The sequence below is a fragment of the Pteropus medius genome, unplaced genomic scaffold (assembly GCF_902729225.1).
Source record: "Pteropus medius unplaced genomic scaffold, Ma_sr-lr_union100, whole genome shotgun sequence".
In the NCBI taxonomy this organism is placed as follows: Eukaryota; Metazoa; Chordata; class Mammalia; order Chiroptera; family Pteropodidae; genus Pteropus; species Pteropus medius.
Genome location: NW_024345601.1, coordinates 11,058,687 through 11,071,930, shown reverse-complemented (window position 1 = coordinate 11,071,930; position 13,244 = coordinate 11,058,687). Strand labels below are relative to the sequence as shown.

The 13,244-nt window shown below is 36.5% G+C and overlaps 1 pseudogene; it reads right to left on the bottom strand.

Annotated features, from left to right (window-relative positions):
• Positions 1-6,757: 6,757 nt before the first annotated feature.
• LOC120612115 (uncharacterized) lies at positions 6,758-6,875 on the bottom strand (annotated as a pseudogene).
• Positions 6,876-13,244: the final 6,369 nt, after the last annotated feature.

Below are 13,244 nucleotides of genomic sequence, written 5' to 3'. Positions count from 1 at the left end.
GAATGAGCAAGAACAGCAATGATAACTGATTCAGCAGCTATTTAAAAGGAGAAAGCAATTCACGAATCCCATCAGCGGTTTCTTTCTGCAACCTTGAGTTGAGCATTACCAATCACTGAAAATTATAAACATAAGAGACAGAAAGATGTCTAATTGGTGCAAATGAATCAGCCCTAGTGCAGGTTAGCAATTTTTATTGAACTCACGATTTAGCAAATTCACTATGTGACTGTGAAGGTGCCCAAGAGAACCACTCAGACTAGTTTGTTTTTAAGTAGGGTGGCATTAAAAGAAAGAAAGAATCCAGATGCCTTCTATACACGGTCATAAATCAACTGTGCTATTATTTTCTAAATATTTGTACAAGGCATATTTTTTTTCCCCTGGAATCTATTTCTTTAATAGTGGATCCTGGGGGAAATTTACATATGAAGGTAGGTAGGGCATTTGTGCAGATCAAATAAGTTCACGTTAATGTTCTTAGATCCCAAGGTAATTGTTACTACATTGAAAGTTTTATCTAGGGAATAGGAAGACCTAAATATTCTCTTAACATTCTGGAACTCACTGGAGATTTTTTATCCCAAATAAAGAGTTGAGTATTGTATGATGTGTGCGGTATGTTTGCATGTGGAGTGTATGTTTGTTTAGGATTAATAATGATGGTATTTCCCTTTTATCTTCAGTAAATAAGTCTTTGAAAAAGTACAAACACATAAAAGATTATTTGATTTCCATAAATTTAGGGACTTTTTTAATAAGATGATTTGAAATATCCAGATATTGGTACATACAGGATCCAATATGATGCTCCCTTCCTAAAGAAGTTGGAAGTAAGAGAAATAAGTATTCCCTTATAAAAATTAAATAATGAAGTCAAGACAGACAATGAAATACACAATAGACAAAGTATTACTGATAAGTCTGAAGAATCTCAAGCTAAAGCTACATGTTGCATAGATAAAGAAGATGTCAGCCAGAAGAAGAATTGATCTGTCACAGAATCATCATTAAATGAAGGCGGCCAGGCCAACTGTGTGTCTCCAGATTCTGCCCCAGATAGGGACCTCTGGTCTATATAACACATGCATTTTTTTGTTATAGATCTAGACTTTTCAAGGCTGGTACCAATAGAACTGTTAATCAATCAGCAACACTCGTTTCGTTCATAAGTTAGTTTTACTCATTCAGCATGTATTTATTGGGCACTGACAGTAACAATCCTAGGGGCTGTTCCTTGCTCTTCCCCTGCATTGCACTGCAGGAGAGTGATCCACCTAGATTGTCTTTCCTGGTTTTCTGCATCATCTGTCTTCCAGCTGGATTCAGACAATGGCAGACACTGGTAAGAGATGGGAGAGGAGAGGGCGGAGAGAACAAGCCAGGGTAATACTCCCTTTCCTTCTTTGCCTTGAGCAGAATCCCAGGCAATATCTGTCTACTTCTGCCATGGCTCCAGTTCCCACCTGCACATCCTGCCATAATTCCAGCTTCTACCAGGTGACCCTGGCCTCTGGGCTCTGGTAGTACCACCTCTTCCCCTTGTCACTCCAGTCTAGAGAGGGCACCAGCTTCCTTTTGATAATAGTATCTAAGCTGCTCACTGTGCCCTGGTTGGTTCTGCAGGCTCTTCTATCACCTGTGCATTAACTTCCCTTCTGTAAAAACTCAGATTGGTTTCTGTTTTCCTGGTTGGATCCTAATTACCATGTATCAGGCACTATGATATGTCATGAGAAAATGAAATGCAAAATTTCAGGTATTGTCCCTCCCCTCATGGAGTATATAGTTCGGTAGAAGAGATATATTTCAATAGAATAATTACAAAATATATATGTGACAACTACACAAGATTGGGTAATTGAAGACTATCGCAAAACTCACAAGATTTCACAGGGTATACTCATGTAAGGTTTTAAATACAAGTAAAGGATATGATATGACAACAGAGAGAGTGTAGAATGTCATATTTGGGTCAAAGACTTCCAGGCATACCCCCTCCCCCACCCCTTTGGTCCTTTCTTAGTTACTCATGACAGGACATACTTCATCTTCAGATTTTACACTAATATAACTGTGAGCCCAGGCATATATTTATTGAGGGGTCTTTTATACCCACTGGCTGTATAAAAAGCCAGGCTATATCACCTGTTAAATCAGGTGTAAAATATCAGTCTATAGATCCCTAAAAAGAGTAGATAAGCTAAGACAGGTTGCCTCCAGGGGAATTTCGAGCTTTAAAAAGAAAATATAAAGTCAGTCTAATACATTTCATCCTTTTCTTGACTTCTAGGCATCTGAGGAGATAAAGACAGTGCTACCCTGGTATAGCTGCGAGGTAATCCTGTCCTTTTACGACATGTAAACTTGTGGTATGCACTACGGAATCAGAGAAATTCACACTAATGAAATGGCATTTTAGCTGAGATCTGAAAGATGAGTAAGGAATTCAGTTGGCCCTGATGGAAAGTAAGAGTCTTGTTGAAGAAACAGCATTTTGCAGGGCAGATCCCTCCAAGAAATGAAATAAAGATAGCGTGACGAGAACGTAAATAGAAATTAGGTAGAGGAAGAGGCCAAAGTCAGATCCATTGAGAGTCCTACAAAGGATTTTGTTGAACCAATTTGAGGAAGAGTACCTCTTTCCATTTGGGACTCTAGTGGGATATAAGCCTGGAGCTGTGGTCGATATCTTTGCTACCTTATGAAGACATTCTGGCTGAGGCTGGAGCTCACACAAATGAAAGCAGAGCAGCTGAGAGAGCAAGAACTAGAGAGCCAGAGTGCCAACAAGCACAGGAGAGAGATATGCAGTTTCAAGTCTTCGATCTAGTCTTGCTCAATCTACCCCTTGAAATTCTAAGCTTTATGAGCCCTTACATTCTCTTTTTATCACATTGGTTTGTATTGAGGGTCTGGTTTGTGTTGAGAGTCCTAATACAAAAAGGGCTGCTCTTCTAAGCATATTGAGAAACACTAGGAACTGTGTGGTATTGCTAAAATCAAGGAAATTCCGAGGGCGAGGGAGAAATCGGAATCAAATGGAAATCGATCACTTCCCAAAATGCACGTGGTTGCTTTACAAATTCCTGCCATGTTGAAAAGATAGCATAATCTAAACTTAAATTATTTTAGTCATCATACATGACTAAAAAATATATATGGACTTTCTCAGTGCCTAGTCACATGTAGAGAGGTTTGCTTCTGTTAAAACTCCCAAGTTCCTGCATCTACCAGTACTTTAGAGTGTTTCCTTGTTACTTGCTACTGGACTGTATGAGCTTCTCTTTCTGCACTTATAGCATAGCTACTTGTATGAGGCAAGTAAATGGCTGTTTAAATGGCTGTTTCTACTCAGTGCCCACTGGTAGAGGGACTCCCTTACTCCACTGTTCTCTTATTTGAGCCTCAACTTCACCCTAGGCCCCAGTATGCATAACAATTGTCAATCATGCTGAAGAAATAAATGGATTACAAATAAGCAAAGAGCAAGTCGTCTCAAAAACTCTTTGCAAATGACTTTCCAAGAGTTCTTTTTTGGAGGTTGGGATGAGAGGCAGAACTGGTAGAATAAAAACACCGTATTTCTAGACCACACATCAACAGATAAATGTGCTCTGCAGCATTAAAATTACTCTTGTGGTGCTAATTTCTAAATGTTCCATGTGTTTTGTGATGCAAATGAGAGCACATCCCCTTACACTTTCCTTAGGGTCATAGACCCAGAGAATCGCAAGAGCATAAACTGGCTGACAACAAAATTCTTTCCATTGCTTAATAAAGCCTTTGGCTTTTCTTCAGTTGATATGTGTGAGTAGGAATGCACAAAAAACAAGAATAGCTGATATTATCTAAGCCACTTGGTAAGAAGTGTCTGACCAAAAAATATGTAAAATGTACTTATTGATTCAAATGCAGTCATTAATTTGGTGGTTTTATACATCCTTTCTACTTACACAAATCACCTTGAAGAGAGCAAACCGTTCTTAAATCTTTTATACCTCATTCTAAAAATCAATAGTTCGAAAAGGTTAATCTTTTTCAAGCTTTTGGCAATTTTTAAAAAATTAGATAAATTAAAACAAAAACAAAAACCTACCAGAATAGAGAGGAGAAATGTTTTAATTTTTATCTAACTTTTCTCATTGTTTTGGTTTTCCCATCTCTATTTTCTCACCTCTAGCACTGGGATTGTTGACAAAGCTTAAAAAAGGAGAAACATAAATTGAAATTTGGGGAGCTCAACTGAAATTCTCACTTAAAGACTAAAAGTCATTTGTTCATTTCATTCAAGAAACATTAAGATAGTGACTTCCCCATCAACATCCTCGGCACTTGGTAGAGTGCTGAATAAAGCATACTCAAAGCTCCCTTGGCTCTTGCCACCATAATGTGGAGACAATAATTAAATAAACACAAAATATCATTATAAATTGTGATGACTGGTATAATGGAAAAGAACTGGGTGAAGTTTTAGGTTGGGCAGCAGGGAGAGCCTCACTGAAGAAGTATCTAATATAAAGAATAAAGAATGAATAGAAACAACTGGATTGGAGATGGGGCAGGAAAAGCAATCTATACACAAAGAAGCAGCACCTGTAAAAGGTTGTGAAGTGAATAAAAGCCTGATTTGGTGAAGAACAGGGAAAACACCAGAGTGGTTTCAACACAGATGGTGGTGAGGGGGAGAGAGCTGAGGATGAGGTTGGAGGGGATGCTGGAGCCAGATTTTGAGAATCTCGTGTAATAGAGTGAAATGCCCGGTCTCCCTTTGACTCCATCTTGTTCAAGCTTGCTTAGTTCCCATGGCCTTGCATATATTTATACTAACCACTAGAGGAATTCTGCTTGTGGTTTCAGTTTTACAAATACAGGCCCTCCTATTCTCCCTTCTCTTGATATAAAAGAAGACCGTGCTCTGTACTTTGGTAAAATGGATTTGAAGATACCCCTTGAGTTCCTATCTTCTTGGTTAGCACCCTCTTGATCAATAAACCTTTCCTTACTTCGAACTCTGACATTTTGAGTTTTGACCTTTCGAAGCATTGGGCACGTGGACTTTGGACTGGTAACACTTGCAGGGAAGAATGAGGAGTGTAAATCTCTCAGTTCGATATAATGGCATTGAAATTCTCTGATTAAAAGATCATTCTGGTTGCTTTGTGGAAAAGGTTGAAACGAGGACAGGGAGTGAATATATTGTTTAGGGTATTGTAACATTCTGGGTCAAAAATAATTAAGGCATAGTTTAGAGCGCTGGCTGTTTTGTTAGACAATCTCCAGATTAGCCCCAATGATTCTCTCCTCTTTGTTTTCCTATCCTGGTGTAGGTCCTTTAAATAGTAAATAGAGTTGATGTGTAACCAATAAGATCATACAAAAATGATGGCGTGTGACTTTCAAAGGTAAGCCAAAAGAGACACTGCAGACTCTTATTGGCCCTCTCATGGGTCACTCATGTTGGCAGTATCCAGCTGCCACATGATAAGGACACTCAAGCAGCTCTCCGAAGAGTTTCGTATAGGAAGAAACTAAAGTCTTCCACCAATAACTAGCAGAAACTCCCCAGCCATGTGAGTGAGCCATGTTGCAAGCAGGTCTTGCTGCACTAGTCAAGCTTTCAGATGACTGCAGCCTTGGTCCACATCTCATGGGACTTCATGAGAGGCCCCTGGCCAAAGTCATCCAGCTAAGCCACTCCCACATTCTTGACTCACAGAAAATGTATGAGATATAAAACACTCATTGTTGTTTTAAGGCACCAAGTTTTAGGACAATGTATGATGCAATAAGAGGTGACTAATTTCATTGTGAAGGCATAGAGAAGAGGGTGAATTTGAAATATTTGGAGGTAGACTAGGTGAGATGTGACAAAGGCCTGGATTTGTGGGTGAGGTTTGAGGAGGGCAGCATGAGAACACCTCCCAAATTCTAGCTGGTGCGACTAAAGAGTTTGAATTATATAGTGAGAGGGAGCAAGGCATCAAAAGGAACACATTTGAGGTCAAGAGTCTAGTTTTGGAAATGTTTAGTTAAAGATGCCTGCAAAACATCCAAGGGGATAAACAAACTCAAAAATAAATCTGGGCTAGTGGTATAAATCTGGGAGCTTTTATCTTAATGATGGTATTTAGAATTATAGGAATAAATTATACCAGCTAGACCAAGATGATAATTTTATCTCAAGAGCTGACATCTGAAGATTTCTATAACATAGAAACCTAGAAGACGAGAAGTTGGCACATGAGAATGAGAAAAACGAAATGCTTAGAGTTGTTGCAAGAAAAGAGAAAAACAAGAGAGTATGGAGTCATCAAAGCCAAGATGATAGTTCCCAAGGAGAAAGAAGCCAATATCAAAAGTTGCTGAGAAGTTTAGTACAATATCTACTGAAAAAGGGACTATTGCAGTCATTCCTGACCTTAACTGCATTTTGTAATCAACTGGAGAACATTTAAAAAACTATGGATGCCTGTCTTCCACCTTCTGATTTGGGCCTGAGTATGGACTGTGTGTTTGGATTTTAAAAGCTTTCCAGGGCATTCTTATGCACAATATTGAGAACCAGTGATTTAATGGATTTGGTGATGTGGCAGTACTTATGGGCTATGGCAAAACTGTTGGCCAGAAGCCAAATTTGGTAGTTTGAAGAATTAAATTTATTATATCTATATTTTTTAGGAGATGCAAACCTTGGTTGACCTCACAGATTGCAAGGACCTTGTAAGTTTACAATCCCTTATTTTTTATTTTTTTATGCCTATAGCACCTGGTCTTCCTAGGTGGTCTCCCATCCAGTACTAACCAGGCCCTGCCCTGCTTAGCTTCTGAGATCAGACGGGATCAGGTTTGTTCAGGGTAGCTTGATCGTAGACTTTTTTTTTTTTAATAGTGCAATGTTATAGCACTCCCATGTTCCTAGTCTAATAAATATAACTTCTTGGTAATAATCTTGTTTTTGGACATTTTAAAACTGTTTCCTAGGTCTGTGGTTCTCAAGCTTGGCTACTATGAGAACCATTTGAGGAGCTTTGTAAAATATTCATGGCCTATCCCTATCCCAGGTCAATTATATCAGATTAAAAAGGAAAAGAGATTTTAAAAGCACCCCAGGGTATTAATGTGCAGTCAGGGCGGTGACTGCTTCCTGCTTGTTATGTAGAGGTAATGCAAATTTGTTGATTACTTGGCACTGAAATACCTAGGAAAGCAGAGATTCTTCAGAACCTATGAACAAGTACTAAAGATCACAAGATGACAAGTGTCGAAAGGGAAATGAAAGAAAGGGGCTTTCATTGGCTGAATCCTCAATGGAAGTGTAAAATTTGCAGATTAATCAAGACTTTACTGAAAATATATTTCCTTTCAATATCTACTTATAAGAAGTGAAATACTGCTGAGGAGACAGGCTGAAAAGTCTTACATTTGCCCCTGGGAGAAAAGTGTTTTTTTCTTTTTTTTGACCAATTCATTACACAACTCCAAGAGGCACCATTAACAGAGAATACTATGTGAACAGTGCCCATGTTGTTGGAGGCTGATTGGTTAGATAGCATTGTGTCTTCTCGAAGGTTATTTGGCTCTACATTGCTAACAACATCTCCCAAATGATTGCAAATCACCTTGCTCTTTATCCTCAATAAATTGCCCAAGAACTCCAAGGGCCATAACTTCAAATTTTATAAGGAACTCAGCTGTGGTAACAGAAAGTTAATATTTTTAGCCTCTGGCTTTAGAGGTAAGTTCCTGGAAGCATAGCCAAAGAATATCAGAATTCACAAAAGTGAGATCAAGTGATACCTGCTAATCTCTGTTCAATCTCTAACATTCCTGTGACTTTCAAGGTGACACAAAACTGGTAGGCTCAGAATTTGCTATAAAAATGTCAAATTCATGCTTAGTTCTTTAATAGCATATTAGCTCCTTCATTTACTATGTGACTTGGCTGGCTGACCTCTCTCAGATCCTGTTTCCTTGTGTGTAAAATAGGGACTTATACTTACTGTAGCAGTGGTTAATACTATTCACCAAATATTTCCTTTCCCCACCACTCTTGGACATACTGTATGATTGCCCTCCCTAGCCCACTCCCTTGTGGTTGGGTGATGCCAGGTGACTAGTTATAAAAAATGAGTTGTGAGCTGTATGATATTTGCCATTCCCAGGCCAGAGCTTTGAATTGCAGGCGTGAGACTCTTCAAGCTCTCCTGCTCTCTGCTGCTGGCTACTCTGTCAACATGGAAGATACAGAACAGGGTCCAGAGCTGTTTGTCAGTGGACATGATGGATTATAAGCAACTGAGATTACAGGTTGTTGACTACCCTGACTAATAGACTTACTTCATAGGTTTGTGGTGAGGATTCAATGGGATAATATATTCTATAAAGTGCTAAATACACTATAAAGTGCTAAAAACAATGTTTCCACCTTTCATGTAAGCATTGTTGGACTTCTGTGTTCAAGTATTTGCATTTGTATAGCTTTCAGGATTTAATTTTCAGGCCTAAGATTAAATGATACAAGTTACCTTTAGAGGTATCTACTGACATTTACTTATATATGAAAATTTTTGATCAAGTTTGTAAATCACATTTTCAGCTTGTGATAATTGACGATATACAGGAACCTCTAAGAGCTTAACACTTTTTTTTTGCACAAAAGTAAACTCAAATGGCTAAAATATACCTAATTATTTTTTAAATAAAAACTCATAAAAAACCATTTTTAATAAAAACCCATAAAAATCCACCCAGCAATGGATTTACTCAGTTCTTGTCAAATACAATTCAGAGAAATCTTAACTGTTTGATAAATATTTAAGTAATGTTTAGTTTTAAATTGTAATAAATGCAAAGCATATGTATTTAAATAAGAAAATCAAATAATAATCTAAAATAATATTGGTTCCTTCCTTTTCCTCAGTGCCATTTAAAAAAAAAATTTATCCTTTATCTATAAATATGCACCTATATAAATTATGACTAAACCTATTTTTACTGATTCATGGCAAATCTTTGGCCGAATATGTGGAATCTTAATCTCCGGTGTATTATGCACTAAAGGATAATAGATTTGGTAACAGAAATAGATAGTTACAGTCCATTAAAAACCAAATCTATAATTCATATCTGGAGTTAGGTTCTGTCTCAAACCAATGACACACTTAGGTCTAAAACTAAGTTTTCAGTTTTATAATTTTCAGAGTCATATCTTTCTCCATTTTAAAAGATAGAGTCTATACTTATATTGTTTTCCATTGGTTCTCAAAAAATTAGCTAAATGATTCAACAGTAAGTATAAGTTGATAAATTCAGGAATCTCTCGATAGGGAGTGATTTGATTATTTGACTAATCTAATTATTAATAATCATATAATTTATTTTTATATTTACTTAAAATAAAAATAAAAAACATTTTAAAAGGATACATAATTATATAGAAAAAATGGCAAATTTAAAGGAAGAAGAAAAAAGTCACCTATTATTCCAATCCTAGAGCAAACCACTGTTAACCTCTTGAGGACTTCACCCAGTCTTTTTGCTCTGCACACACTTGACATAAAGGTAAATGCAAATACAAAATAATGTACACTGTTTTTTAACCTTTGTTCCTGATTATAAATGTAACCTATATGGCTACATATCAACAATTTCAGGAATTGAAAAAAACAACTAGATGAGCAGAATGAGTTCTTCAGCAAGGAGATTAGAACCCTCAAAAAAAAAAAAAACAGAATAGGATTTCTGGAGATAATACACTGCGAGCGATGAAAAATGAAATAGCAAGCCTGGGAAATACAGTCAACCAAATAGAGGAAAGGATCGAAGACAGAAATCTAGAAATAAATCAGAAGAAGAGAAAAATTGAAGAATGAAAAATAAGGAAAGAGAAATTCAAGAACTAGCTGATACCATCAAGAGAGAAAACAAGAATAATGGGCATTATTGAAGGTGAGGAAAAGGAGCAGGGACTAGAAAGCATTTTCAGACAAATAGTTGACAAGAATTTCCCAAATCTAAGGAATGAGCTGGTACTTAGAATTCAAGAAATCAACAGAACACCCAATTATCTCAACCCAAAAAGGGCTTCACCAAGACACATAGTATTAAAATTATCAAAAGTCAATGACAAAAACAGAATTCTCAGGGCAGCCAGGGAAAAGAAGATGGTAACCTATAAAGGAAAACCCATTAGATTATCGTCGGACTTCTTAGCACAAACCTTACAAGCCAGAAAGGAGTGGAAACAAATATTCAAACTATTAAGTGAAAGGAACAACCAGCCTAGAATAATGTATCCAGCTAAGCCCTCCTTTAGGATGAAGGAGAAATTAAGACCTTTTCAGACGTACAAAAATTGAGGGAATTCTCCACTACGAGTCCTACATTACAGAAAATACTGAAAGGGGTCAGTTCACCTAAAACAAAATGACACACAAAAAAAAGACAACAAACATAATTAGGAGTAAGGTGACTAGCAGGCAGATAGAAGCAGAGGAGTTCAACCCTTACTAAGAACGGGGCATTATAAACTTAAACAATAAGAAGAGGTTTGCTATAGCAAGATAGTAATGAATGTTCAGCATACATAGGGACAAATTGAGGCAACAATGACTGAAAAAGGGAGGATTTAAAGATCCAAATTCACAAAGGGAAATGGAGATGAGGCACACGCAGAAGAAAATGGACGACTGTGTATATATATATATATATATATATATATATATATATATATATATATATATATAAAAAACTATCCTTTTCAATTCATAGTGGTAACGACACACCATTATGAATTGAAAAGGACCAGAGGGAAAACGCACAAAAGCCAACCAAAATAAAGAAAACAGAAACACAAGAACGAGGAAGCAATGGAAACACCGAGCTACCAGAAAGCAAAAGATAAAATGGCTATAAGAAGACCTCATGTTTCAATAATCACCCTAAATGTAAATGGACTGAACTCACCAGTAAAAAGGCACAGAGTTGCAGAATGGATCAAAAACCAAAACCCAACCATATGCTGCCTCCAGGAGACATATCTCAGCTTCAAAGACAAATATAGACTCAAAGTGAAAGGGTAGAAAATGATATTTCAAGCAAATGGCATTCAGAGAAAAGTGGGAGTAATGGTACTAATATCAGACAAAACAGACTTCAAAATAAAAAAGGTAAAGAAAGATACTGAGTGACACTTCGTAATGATAAAGGGAATCATGCACTAAGAAGACATAACACTTATTAATATCTATGCTCCCAATCAGGAAGCCCCGAAATATGTAAAGCAATTACTAACAGAACTAAAGGGAGAAACAGACCAAAACACTATTGTAGTAGGGGACCTAAATACTCCACTGTCGGATATGGACAGATTATCCAAACAGAAAATCAATAAGGAAATAACATCCTTAAATGACATATTGGATCAACTGGACATAATTGACATTGACAGAGCCTTCCATCCCAAAGCAGATGATTATGCATTCTTCTCTAGTACACATGGAACATTCTCAAGAATCGACCACATACTGAGACACAGAGATAACCTCAACAAATATAAGAGAGCTGAAATCATATCAACCATATTCTCTGATCATAATGCTTTGAAACTAGAGGTCAACTGCAAAAGAAAATCAGGAAGAACCACAAATATATGGAAATTAAACAACATGCTACTGAAGCATAACTGGATCAGAGAAGAAATAAAAAGAAAGATCAAGAGATACGTTGAAACAAATGATGATAGTACAACATATCAAAATGTTTGAGAAACAACAAAAGCGGTCATAAGAGGAAAGTTCATATCATTACAGGCCTATCTCCAAGAACGAGAACATCTAAATAACCTAACGCTTCATCTTAAAAAATTAGAAAAAGAAGAATAAATGAAGCCTAAAGTCAGCAGAAAGAAAGAAAGAATCAAAATTAGAGCAGAAATAAATGAAATTGAAAGCAACAACAAAAAAACAATAGAAAAAATAAATACAACAAAGATCTGGTTCTTTGAGAAGGTCAATAAAAATGACAAATCCTTGGCTAGACTCACGAAAGAAAAAGGAGAAAGGACACAAATAAAATCAGGGATGAAAAAGAGGAAATTATGACTGACATCACAGAAATATAAAGGATCATACAAAGATACTATGAAAAAGTATATAACACCAAATTTAATAACCTAGAAGGAATAGACTAGTACTTAGAAAAATACAACCTTCCTAGACTGAATCAAGAAGAACTGGAAAATCTAAATAGATCTATTGGTGGTATGGAAATTTAAAAAATCATCAAAAACCTACCAAAAAGTAAAAGGCCAAGACTAGATGGCTTCACCAGCGAATTCTACCAAACATTCAAAAAAGATTTAATACCTATTCTCCTCAAACTCTTCCAAAATATCAAAGAGGAGGCAATACATCCCAACTCATTTTATGAGGCCAATATTACTCTGATACCAAAACCTGGTAAAGATAACACAAAAAAAGAAAACTAAAGACCAATATCTCTCATGAACACAGATGCAAAAATCCTAAATAAGATACTAGCAAACTGAATACAGCAACTTATTAAAAAGATTATACTCCATAATCAAGTGGGCTTCATCCCAGGGGTACAGGGATGGTTCAACATACACAATTCGATTAATGTGATACACCATATAAACAAATTAAAAAATAAGAATCATATGATCATATCAATAGATACAGAAAAAGCCTTTGACAAGATACAGCACCCATTTATGATCAAAACACTTAACAAAATCGGTATAGAAGGAAAGTACCTTAACATAATAAAGGCCATATATGACAAACCTTCAGCCAACATTATACTCAGTGGTGAAAAACTAGACACCTTTCCTTCAAGATCAGGAACAAGGCAAGGCTGTCCACTATCACTACTGTTATTCGATGTAACGTTGGAGGTCCTAGCAAGTGCAATCAGGCAAGAGAAAGATATAAAAGGCATCCAAATAGGAAACGAAGAAGTCAAACTGTCACTATTTGCGGATGACATGATTCTCTACATAGAAAACCCTAAAGACTCCACAAGAACACTACTAGAAACAATAAGCAAATGCAGTAAAGTCTCTGGATACAAAATCAATGTTCAAAAATCCATAGCATTCCTATACTGTAATAATGAAGTGTCAGAAAAAGAAGTGGAAAAAATTCTTTTTGCAATTGCAACAAAAAGAATAAAATACCTAGGAATAAATCTAACGAAACATGTGAAGGACCTATATAATG